The sequence below is a fragment of the Ambystoma mexicanum genome, chromosome 5q (genome assembly GCF_040938575.1).
Source record: "Ambystoma mexicanum isolate Mex_15411 chromosome 5q, UKY_AmexF1_1, whole genome shotgun sequence".
Classification (NCBI taxonomy): Eukaryota; Metazoa; Chordata; class Amphibia; order Caudata; family Ambystomatidae; genus Ambystoma; species Ambystoma mexicanum.
In genome coordinates, this window is record NC_090933.1 from 77462472 (window position 1) to 77473231 (window position 10760).

A 10760-nucleotide genomic window follows, 5' to 3' on the forward strand; every position below is an offset into this window, starting at 1 on the left:
CCTTAAAGCACAAATAGACACACTAAGAGATAAAGGCACGACTTCACTCTTACTACTCCTTGACCTCTCTGCCGCATTCGATCTGGTAGACCATGCAATACTATGCAATCATCTGGGCACGGCAGTCGGCTTCTCCCAAGAAGCAGTCGCATGGATCCAGTCTTCCTTAGATAACAGGACAATGCGAGTCTTCTCTCCTCTAGCAGCTGCGTACCCCCAAGGATCTTGCGTATCTCCCACCCTCTATAATATCTTCACAAAGCCCCTTTTCGATGATCTAGACGGTCTTGGTATCACCTACACTAACTATGCAGACGATACACAGATCCTCATCCCGTTGACAGGAGATTATGACAAGGATTTGGCCTTTGTGAATAGAGTCTACCTCATCATCCAGGCATGGATGGCCGCCCACGGTCTATGCCTGAATGATGACAAAACTGAACTCCTCATTCTAGGCACTTCTTCCAACATCAAAAAACTGGGCCCCAACTATGACTCCTTCATAATTGACAATAACATAATTACTGTAGCCAAAGTAGTTAAAACCCTCGGCTTTTATATAGACTCCACGCTTACTTTGGTAAACAAGTGAATTCCATGGCTTCAGCCACCTCCTACACCTGCAAGCTAATTAGAGCAGCCAAGCCCTTCTCTCACCTAATAATTGCGTTATTCTAGCAAGGGCATTAATCCTGTCGAAACTAGATTACTGCAACGCCCTCTACATAGGCAGTAACAAATACATCACCTCCAAAATTCAGACACTTAAAAATAATGCCCTGAGAGCCGCCCTAAACTTCCCTAAAAATGCTCACATATCAGACCTTAGGAGATCTACCAACTGGCTTTCCACTAAAGACAAAATCCTCCTCAAAACAGCCTCCCTTACACACAAATGCCTTAACCATGCAGCCCCGCAATACCTTATAGACAGATTCACCAGACAAACAGCCTCTCGCCCCTTACGAAAAGCTAACTCTAACCTTTTGTCAGTACCCAGATTAAAACTTACTAAATCTGGCGGTAGTAGCTTCGCTGTTAAAGCGGCACAATTGTGGAACTCCCTTCCAACTGCTCTAAGGGAAGATCTCCCTTACCAGCAATTCAGATCCAATCTGATCCAATGGCTAAAAGATCATGATGCCTAACTTCACCCTACTGTCATTTGGGATCTGTTGTATATTTTGTATATTTGCTCTGCTCTATTTATCTGTTATCATTCTTGTAAACTTACTGTACATACTTCTATGATTTTGTGACACTACATGTCTACAGCATTGTAACCGTAGCTATACTCCCTGTTTATTTGTAACATGTAACCTAAATTGAACAACCATCTTTCTGCCTTCGCGCCCGAATACCATTGGGTCTGGTGCGCAATATAAATAAATAAACAAACGAACAAAATACATTCCACATTCCAACTCCTAGGAGGAATTAAATGCAGAATATAGTGACTATGAGGATTCAGAAATGAAACTCGGATACAAGTGAGTCATGATGTTGTTTAAAGACTTTTATTGAAAATAAAGGGGTTTGCAAAATGCCTCTCTGACCATGCTCTTAGAGGAGTCTCCCTTCCTAAGCCAAAAACTAAAGATCTGCCTATGTCAGAATAGCCAAAACAACACTGTCCCGTGTCCAAAGTTCTATTCGGACCCTCACACTATAAACTACATTCTAAACTGAAGATAGTAATGTCTTTAACCTTGGGTGGTTTAGATAAGTGTTGAAAAAGGAAGAACAAATAACTCCAACACAAAGGTTCTTCATGGGTAAAGATCCTTGACCCAGAGGGTGGCTCGCTTTCCCTGGATTCCTCATTACTTTCTGATATGTTCACAAGTAACAGTTGCTTATGCCTTTCTTGACCAGTAAAACTGTCTGGTTTTCTACTTTTGTCTCTTTTAGGATACCTGGTATACTCTCCTGCCATCATTTTGCTCTTTCTCTCCTGGTTAACTCAATCTTTTTTGTAGTCCTAATATTTCTTTGCAGGACCTCTTTACTCCTGGTTAACACAATCCATTTTCTAGTCCTGATATTTCTTTTCAGGATCTTTCTACTCCTGGTTAACACCATCCTTTTTCTAGTCCTGATATTTCTTCTCATGACCTCTTTAACTTTGTGCAATTCTTGTAACTGCCTGGTATACTCTCCTGCCAGGGCTTCATGTAATTACACACCTGTAATTGCCTCATATACTGCCCTAAAGAACAAATATAAACAAGGTCTCCATGTAACACCAGAACCAGCCAATACTACTTTGTCAATCAATTTAGCAAAAATAATCAGTTTTATTTATCTATCAAAGTTAAAAACTGTACATAGGTAAGTGTACACATGTGAACCAACAAAGAATACATGTGTAACTTGACATATACATACATCAACATATGATTGAAAATTCATAAGATACAAGAAGCCTGAATACTCAACAAAATTTACAGACAAACTGTAACAAATATATATGTAGGGTGCAAATAGAAACCTGGCACATCATGGGACCCCTAGAATCTGATTAGTCCTTTTCAGTATCCTGGCCCTTGTTTATAGTGTCTTGATTTCTTCTTTGAGAGTCGACACGTTGTTTTTCAGCCTATTAAGAGCATCAGATGGTGCTCTAACCCTTTACATCCTTCATCAGGACAAAACTGATTTTTTTACGACCACCCAATGTGTTCCAGTTTCTTTCATATTTCTACAATTCAAACATATGTACATATTTTCTGTTAGAGAGGCGTGGAATGTGTGACATGAAGCTTCTAAAAGGACTTACAATTCCATCATAAACTATTCCTTTCATCAGTCAATGTTAAAGTAGACTCTATACCTTCTGGTTGTAGCCACTTGATTAGTGGACTGTAAATGGCCCATTCGCTCTTCCTGTACTATGGTGGGGTCATCTTGACCTACAGGCAGGTATATGTTTATATCACCAGTGAGGACCATCATGAATGAGTCCACAAGTCATCCCAGATGCCCAAAGTGGTGTAAAAGGATACACCACACTGAATGCACCCGATCTCGCCTGATCTCGGAAGATAAGCATTGTCGGACCTGGTTAGTACCTGGATGGGAGACTGCCTGGGAGTACCAGGTGCTGTAGGCAAACAAAATAAAAGTTATTTCCAACATGTGCTTACTGTATTTTACACAAGGCTTTCCCATGTTAAATGATGTCGGATGTGCAAATCTTAATATTCAAGGAAGCCTGCACAGGAAAACAGCATGCCATTGTGTGATCTCACATACGGATGATATTTATAATAAAGTGGGACAAGAGAAGAAACTCACCGACTGACCACTCACTCACCCTTCTGAGTACCTGCAATCCCGAAAGTGGAGGTGTATTTCTACTGCCCACTACCTGTTATATACAAATAGCCAATTAGAGATGTAGTAGTGATACATAGACTCCTCACATGTATGTCCTCATGGACAATGGGTCTCATTCCAAGTGTGGTGGTCCATAAATGAGGGTGCCCATCGCACTGCACCCTTACCGAACCGCCACACTCCAACTCTGCCTTCCTGGGCCGTTGCGCCCGGCAGGTCTGTCCTGCCGGGCGCAACGGCCCCAGTAGGCGAGTTGTCACTGAAGCACCGGCACTGTAAGCATTGGTGCCGGTTCTGCCATGTCCCCATTCCCATGGAGTCATCAGGGACTCCAAGGGAATGGGGAATTAACTTTCCGCCGACTGATATCCGAGGCCACCGGGACTTGTAATGTCCCGGTGGCGCCACGATCTCAGGCGGTGGAAACTTTGTTACGAGGTTGGCGGCAACCCGCCGGTAGCACCGGTGGGTTACCAGCAAACTCATAATGAGGCCCAATGTCTCAATTCTGAACCTATAATTCTACAATAACTAACTCACCACTAGCAATTATTTGCTAGCTGCAGTGCACAAAGGCATGCTGCGGCCCTGTCCCATTGCCAGGTATTTGGAAGACTATTTGATATGCTTTTGTGTATTTCTAGTTGTGGAGCCCCGGGTGACCAGAACTGCAATCTTGGGATGGGGGTTGGCGGAAGTCAATCCTCCGGGAGCCACACAAAAGAGCCATCCAATTTAATGCATCTTCCCGAATAGTTATAGTAATAGGGAAGCCTAACCAAACCATATTGCATTCCGGAACGTACTCAGAGAGTTTATCTCACCTGCCGATTGTTTGGATATACCTATATATATATATTCAGTAAAAAAAAACTTTGTTGACGAGACGTTATGGTTCGAATTAAAACCGAAAAACCCTTAAAATCCGCCAGTTATGGTAAGCTAAGCAACATTAACTCGCGCCACCACTGTGCACTGGTAAGACTAACACACAGGAAATCAAAGATGACATCACAAATGTCATTGATTACATCACTGATGATATCACATGTCTGGCTCCCCCTTTTTTTCTTTACTGACAAATCTAGGCCACATGAATTTCTTCAGTAACAGTCAGGAATTAAAAATTGAAAAGGTACTATATTTGTAGACTTATCCTTCAAGTATGTTCTTACAGTAATTCCCTTAGGGTCCAGTCAAATCATGTGATACATATGCATAGGGTAAGTAGCACCTTTGAAACAGAGCAATCATTTCTCTGCATAAAGGTAATCACTTAGGTTATGAACACTTTCTGCTACTACTGCTGCTTTTTTTCCTTACTTCAATTTCCTTGTATATACGTATGTGTTGTTGTCTCTTTGTGTTTTGTCTATAATAATGCAATTATGTAGTAAGTGGGTTTTATTACCTACTTATCACATGTTTCACAGCACGCAAAACTCTAATAAGAAAACAGTTATTATTTCACTATTCTACATCACAAGCTTATGAATATTGCACCTCCATCGTGTATGCTGCACACAATGCCTATGTTTCTACATGAGTACCTTAGTATACTGGATAGAACTTCATAATAGAATGCTATTTATATCAACGCATTGCTTAATGCACTACTTAGCACTTGATATTTATTCCAATGATCCTTGACACTGTTTGGTCAACATTATAATAAGAATACCTTCTAGAGAGTTTTCATGAAAAGTAAATGTACATGTGATGTCATCAGTGATGTCATCAATGACATTTGTGATGTCATCTTTGATGTCCTGGGTGTTACTCTCAGCAGTGCACAGTGGTGGCGCGAGTTATGGTTGCTTAGTTTACCATAACTGGTGAATTTCAAGGGTTTTTCGGTTTTACTTTGAACCATAACGTCCCGTTAACAAAGTTTTCTTTAGTGAATTTGATAGGTTTTCAGTAGCGCAACTTAACAATAAAGTCCCTTAACAAAGTTTTTTTTACTGAATTTCATAGGTTTTTAGTAGCGCAACTTAACCATAACGTCCCTTTAACAAAGTTTTTTTTTTACTGAAGTTCATAGGTTTCTAGTAGTGGCACGTAACCATAATGTGAACTAACATCTGACTTCATTGCACACCTTTCGGAGAATGCCACATGACCATATGCTGGCGCACAGCACGGTGACGTGTCCGAGAATCCGTACACACTTAACAATAAGATCTATGCCTTGTGGACAGTGTGGAAGTACATTTTTTACTGAAGTAGGAACTTGCAACTTCAACATTACCCTTGCACAGCTCCCACACCTATACGTACTCAGCCATTAACAATGTAGTACACAGTACATACTTTTAGCAAACGTACTATTTATCTGACAACGACATGAGCTAAGCCCATCCCTCCTCCCTAAGAAACAGCACCACTGCTGTAATGAAGGAGCATGAAAAACACTGCCCCTGCCTTACAAATAACACACGCACAACATTTTCCCCCGTCCACCTACCCCTCCATATTACTGTTTGGTGCCTCTTTGCTCATTTCCGTCGGCAACTTTCCTTCTTAGCTGTCCTTCCAAGAAAAAAGCCATCCGTAAACAAATTAAATGTTCCTTTAAGAACCACCTTTCACAGTTTAAAAATATAAATAAAAAAAATCGCATACACTCCATCTACTTTATATTTCTCAGTACAGTACATAGACGCAATGAGATTTTCCAACATTTCCATTTGCAGTTTGTGTTATGCTAATGGGAATATTGTAGCGTTCGTCCTCCGTTCCAGGGACTGGAACAGTGAATAAAGGGCCAGCAGGCCAAGTTATCAGCCCAATCGAAGCGAGAGTGCATAACGCGATCTCTGGATTATTACCCCCTTCCACCGCTAAAATGGGGGATGAATGCCATTAACAATCTAGATTTCCAAAGCAGTAACCCGTGCTACTAAAAAAGAGGATTTTGAAAACAAAATCCTTTTTCAATATGGCCACCATAGAAAAGGAAGGCGGTTGTTCCATACAGGGCCCTCTTCACATTCCATGGCAGACTGCAAAAAGCAAAAAGGAAACCCTGTTAACATATTACCACAAGCACGTTTTTCCTTCCCTTTCAAATGTATCCTAATGTCGAACAACTTTACCACAAAACCAGTCCCAGGTGGACATAGCCACTGTAATCCTATCTTTTCTCCCTTCTGCTCATGGCCAGTAGCCCCATTGTGCGGATCATGACCTTATACCATGACCCCGACATTCTGCCCACTCCCCATGGCTACAGCCTACCCCTCAGTCAGTAAAAGTATACCGCTATGTTTTTTAACTACATTACGACACTTATCTAATCCGAAAACACTCCCACATCTCGTCACATAACCAACCCTAATGATATTGTACACCTTTTCTGGATGACGTTCCTCTCCAGCGTAGCCAAATGCGCCCATAAGCACCTACGTGCCGTGACGCAGAACCTGAAAGTAAACACACAGCGATGTACAATGTAGCATATCACATTTTGAAATAATAAACTGTTTTTTAAAAGAAAACATTAACATTTTAGAATTTGTAAAGTACTTTTATTTCACAATAAACTGTTTGAGACCATCGGACTATTCCCATTTTCAATCAAATAGTTACTTTGTTTCTTCGGTCATCATCGAAAATGTTAATCGTGAGGCTTACGTTGTTCTTTTCCCATACACAAAGTATTCCTTTACGATAAAGCAAATGCTTTGGTCGCAAGTGATTTCCAAGACGTCCGCATGAACTTAGGCCTACACCACCATAAAAGATGTTATGTTACTCCTAATGGCCACTGCAGCGTACGGACAAATGGGTCCTGGGCGATCGTCCCACAAAACAGTGACGGTTAGGCAGCCGGTCACGAGTACGTGCATCTGGCATGCAAAGAATCCATCACTTGGCATCTGGAATCCATGGCAATCACAATAAGGCAGGATGTAGCTGTTCAGAAACAATAATAGAAAATATGTATCAATACCCAACCTTTAGCAAACAATTTCAAAAAAGACAAAAATAACGTAGAAACTGATACACAAATCGATGTGGTCATACATGACATTTTAAAGAAATATTAGCGTTGAGTGAATCTAGTGATAGCCTACAAATGCAGAGAATCTACACTCTCCATAATAAAAAAAAAAATGACAACTACACAGAAAGATAGTACTTCAGTTACATTGCCAAAATTAATGTTCTGGTAATACAAAATTAAATCTGGTTCCGGTGTAGAGTCGTCAAAAGTAAACTTACACGATATTCACCATCTCCATTGTCTTCCTGAAACTCAGACAGCAATGTACTTGGCCTACTGAGCTCGCAACCAAAAACGCAAACCAAGTGACCTTCACTCAGAATGCAAATACATTCTGACTTTGCAACAAAATGTCTCAATGCATTCATGAGAACTGGTACTCCCATACACTTGCAGACCCGCTGTTTCCATCAAACAGTGCAGGTGGCTGCCTCAGATTTCAAACTCTAGGATGCCAGTCTGACGGCAATATTATTTTAAATACATTGTAACACAGACACAGTAATTCTTAGCCTGTACTTAACGGACACTATATTGAGCAGCAACTTCCAATTTGCCGAATGACTTTGGTGACAAGAAAACACCACTTTTTGACTTCCTGCTGCCACATCCCATCCCAGCCTCATTAACCCTCACCTTCCGAGACAGCATTTCATAAGTTTAACAAGTGCAATGTTGTGTTGTTTTATATGTGTTAGCGGCGATGTCCGCGTACACCAAAACACGAATGAAAGATGGCGGGTGCAGCAAAACAATCCGACGTACTTCACGCTGTTCAATATCCAATCAGTGAATGCGTCACATGTCCGTGGACATGACGCTACGGATTAGCCAATCGGTATCTTGTCCGCTGAGCGAACAGGGAAGTGTGACCGTGGAGCGGACATAGATATCACAATTATTTTAGACATACTTTTTGGTCGTTTTAAAGGAAACTACTGGACGGGTTGGCACCAAATTTACTAAAGCACGCTTTCAGGACCAAGCTCCTGCTCCTGCCGCAAATTTGGTGAAAATCCATCCAGCGGTTTGGGCTGTAGGCGTGCGCAAAGTTTTTCCCCATTCAGTCTAAATGTCAAAAAAGACGTTTTGGGGCCCCCCTATAACTCCCCCCCCCCGGGCCAAACTTCACCAAACTTTGCAATTCAGAGTGGGCCGTATACTTTGTTTGCAAAGTTTGGTAAGGATTCGTCCAGGGGGCGCGAAGTTATAAGCCACCCAAAAAGTGCTCTTCCTATGGAAATGGCAACTTACCCATGACTACACAGCCACTACTGTTGCCGTGTAATAAATGGCGGTGCACTTCTGGGTCTATAGCCTTTTTATATGTGAACCCATTGTACAGTATTTCATTGACTCTCACATCACACGCCGTGTGTAACATCGTATAAGTCTCACTGTCTAAAGTACAGAGCTGAATCACAGGACCTGTAGGCACTCGTGTGTGCTTCAATGCCTAGCAACCTGCGGTCGATAACCAGGGTAACCTTTAGTAATGTAGGATGCCATGGGCCCGTCTCTTTCCAATGACATGAAAGAGGGACTACCTCTAGCATGCTGATGTAACCCCAGACAGGGGCGAACATCTCCGAGAAGATGTATTGCTCATGTATTATGGCATCCAATGCATGCTGTACATCTATATATGTCAAATCAAATAACCTGTAGAGCGTATATAATTGTGCCAGATATTTATTTACCATGTATATTTACATTATTTTAGAGTTAGAATATTGTTTGAAAAAATGATTCTAAAATTATTCTAAAATGAAACTCAAATCTCTGCCACCCTAGACGTCATTAAAACAACAAAGGTGTGGGCCTATCCGTTTGTGCAAAACCTCTCTGAACCACATGTATTACCTCTCGGTCTGATTGTGTAACCATGTTACAGATTCCATGTGACAAGGGAGAAAGGCAGAAACATATGGAAAATGGGCTGCTGAGGTGCAAGCCACAATAAATGCCAGCAATGCAGAAATCAGGAACAATATATTGAACGAGTACAGAATTAAGGATTGAATCCGGCCAGTACAGGGGCAAATGTTCCATGCAGTCAGTCTGTATTGTTGTGTGTATATTATTCCGCATAGAGCTCAATGCAAAGCATGTTTAACGCCTCAGTCTGACTGTCTATATATGTTACAAAATGTGTATGACATTAGGAATAAGTGGACTGCTGTCGTACGTTCTACAATACATGCCTACAATACTGGTAACCAATACAGTATAGAAAGCCAGTACAGAGAAGAACATAGAAAATAAATAAATAAAAACAGTCAATACATAGTAGAATATTCCATGCAATCATCTCCTTTAATCGTAACTACTTAATTTACAGTTGCACCCTAAACATATCTCTTATCTCACTGGCACATAACAATGGCGAAGAGGTCCTGAAATCTGCACATGCCGCAGCGCGATATATTGTTCACTCTGCTTCCCGTGTTATTCCCAACAACCTGCAGCGCAGTACCCGTTGGCGCTCCCACAAAGCTGACAGCCTGCCTGAGGCTCCTGTCGGTTCTGTCATGTGGTGCAGAGACGGGGGAGAGAAGCTTGTGTGGACGAGCTACTACCAGCCTCATCCTCCCACATGACAATGGCTTGTTGAAACCAAATGTTGGCTCACAGGGGGGTTTGAGGGGCACCTGCTCTCTAGCTGGTCAGTCTGGGGCAGTTGTTGCAGAGTAGGCTGTAGCTGCACTGTGGCACGTGTATCAAAATAAGTTCCCAGGAGTGAAGGGTCTCAGTCTTTGAGGCAGGATGTGGGCTGACCTTACTTGGTAATGCGAGCACTGTAGCCTGAGGCACACGTGTTGTCCACAGGACGTCCAACGTTGACCAGATCCGCTCCTCGCACTGGGCGTGAATCCCTGCAACTAAAGGTGGTCCCGCCTTTTGGCATCACGGACACCAGCAGTTTGGCGCCAAGGTGGAACAGATTGCTCCAAGAACTGCACATATACATTTATGCAACAAGGTGATGGAGGAATGCTGCCTCAGAGGAATCATAATGCACTCACTAGGCCCTGTAGTGCGTGACATTGTTTTTCAAAATGCCAGAAAATAACCCCAGCACCGTTCAGGGCATGATTGACTCTCTGAACAACTATTTTGCGCCACTACAAAACGTGGATTATGAACGGCACATTTTCCACACGTCCACGCAAGAAAAAGGGGAAATGCTTGACAATTTCGTCATGAGACTCCGCAAAAGATAAACATATTGTGACTTTGAAAACTAATCATCGGAAAGAGGCACTCAAACAAAAACAATTGCTGGCTGTGAATAAGCCAAATTTCGCAAGAAGTTATTGCAGAGAACTACATTGCCAGAGGAAATATTAAACCTAACCAGGGCAGATATGGCATGCATGCAGACTTAATCTCCTGGAAACATCAACAT

At 42.0% G+C, this 10760-nt stretch overlaps 1 pseudogene; it reads left to right on the forward strand.

Annotated features, from left to right (window-relative positions):
- The first annotated feature begins 2996 nt into the window (after positions 1–2996).
- Positions 2997–3115, forward strand: LOC138498802 (5S ribosomal RNA; annotated as a pseudogene).
- Positions 3116–10760: the final 7645 nt, after the last annotated feature.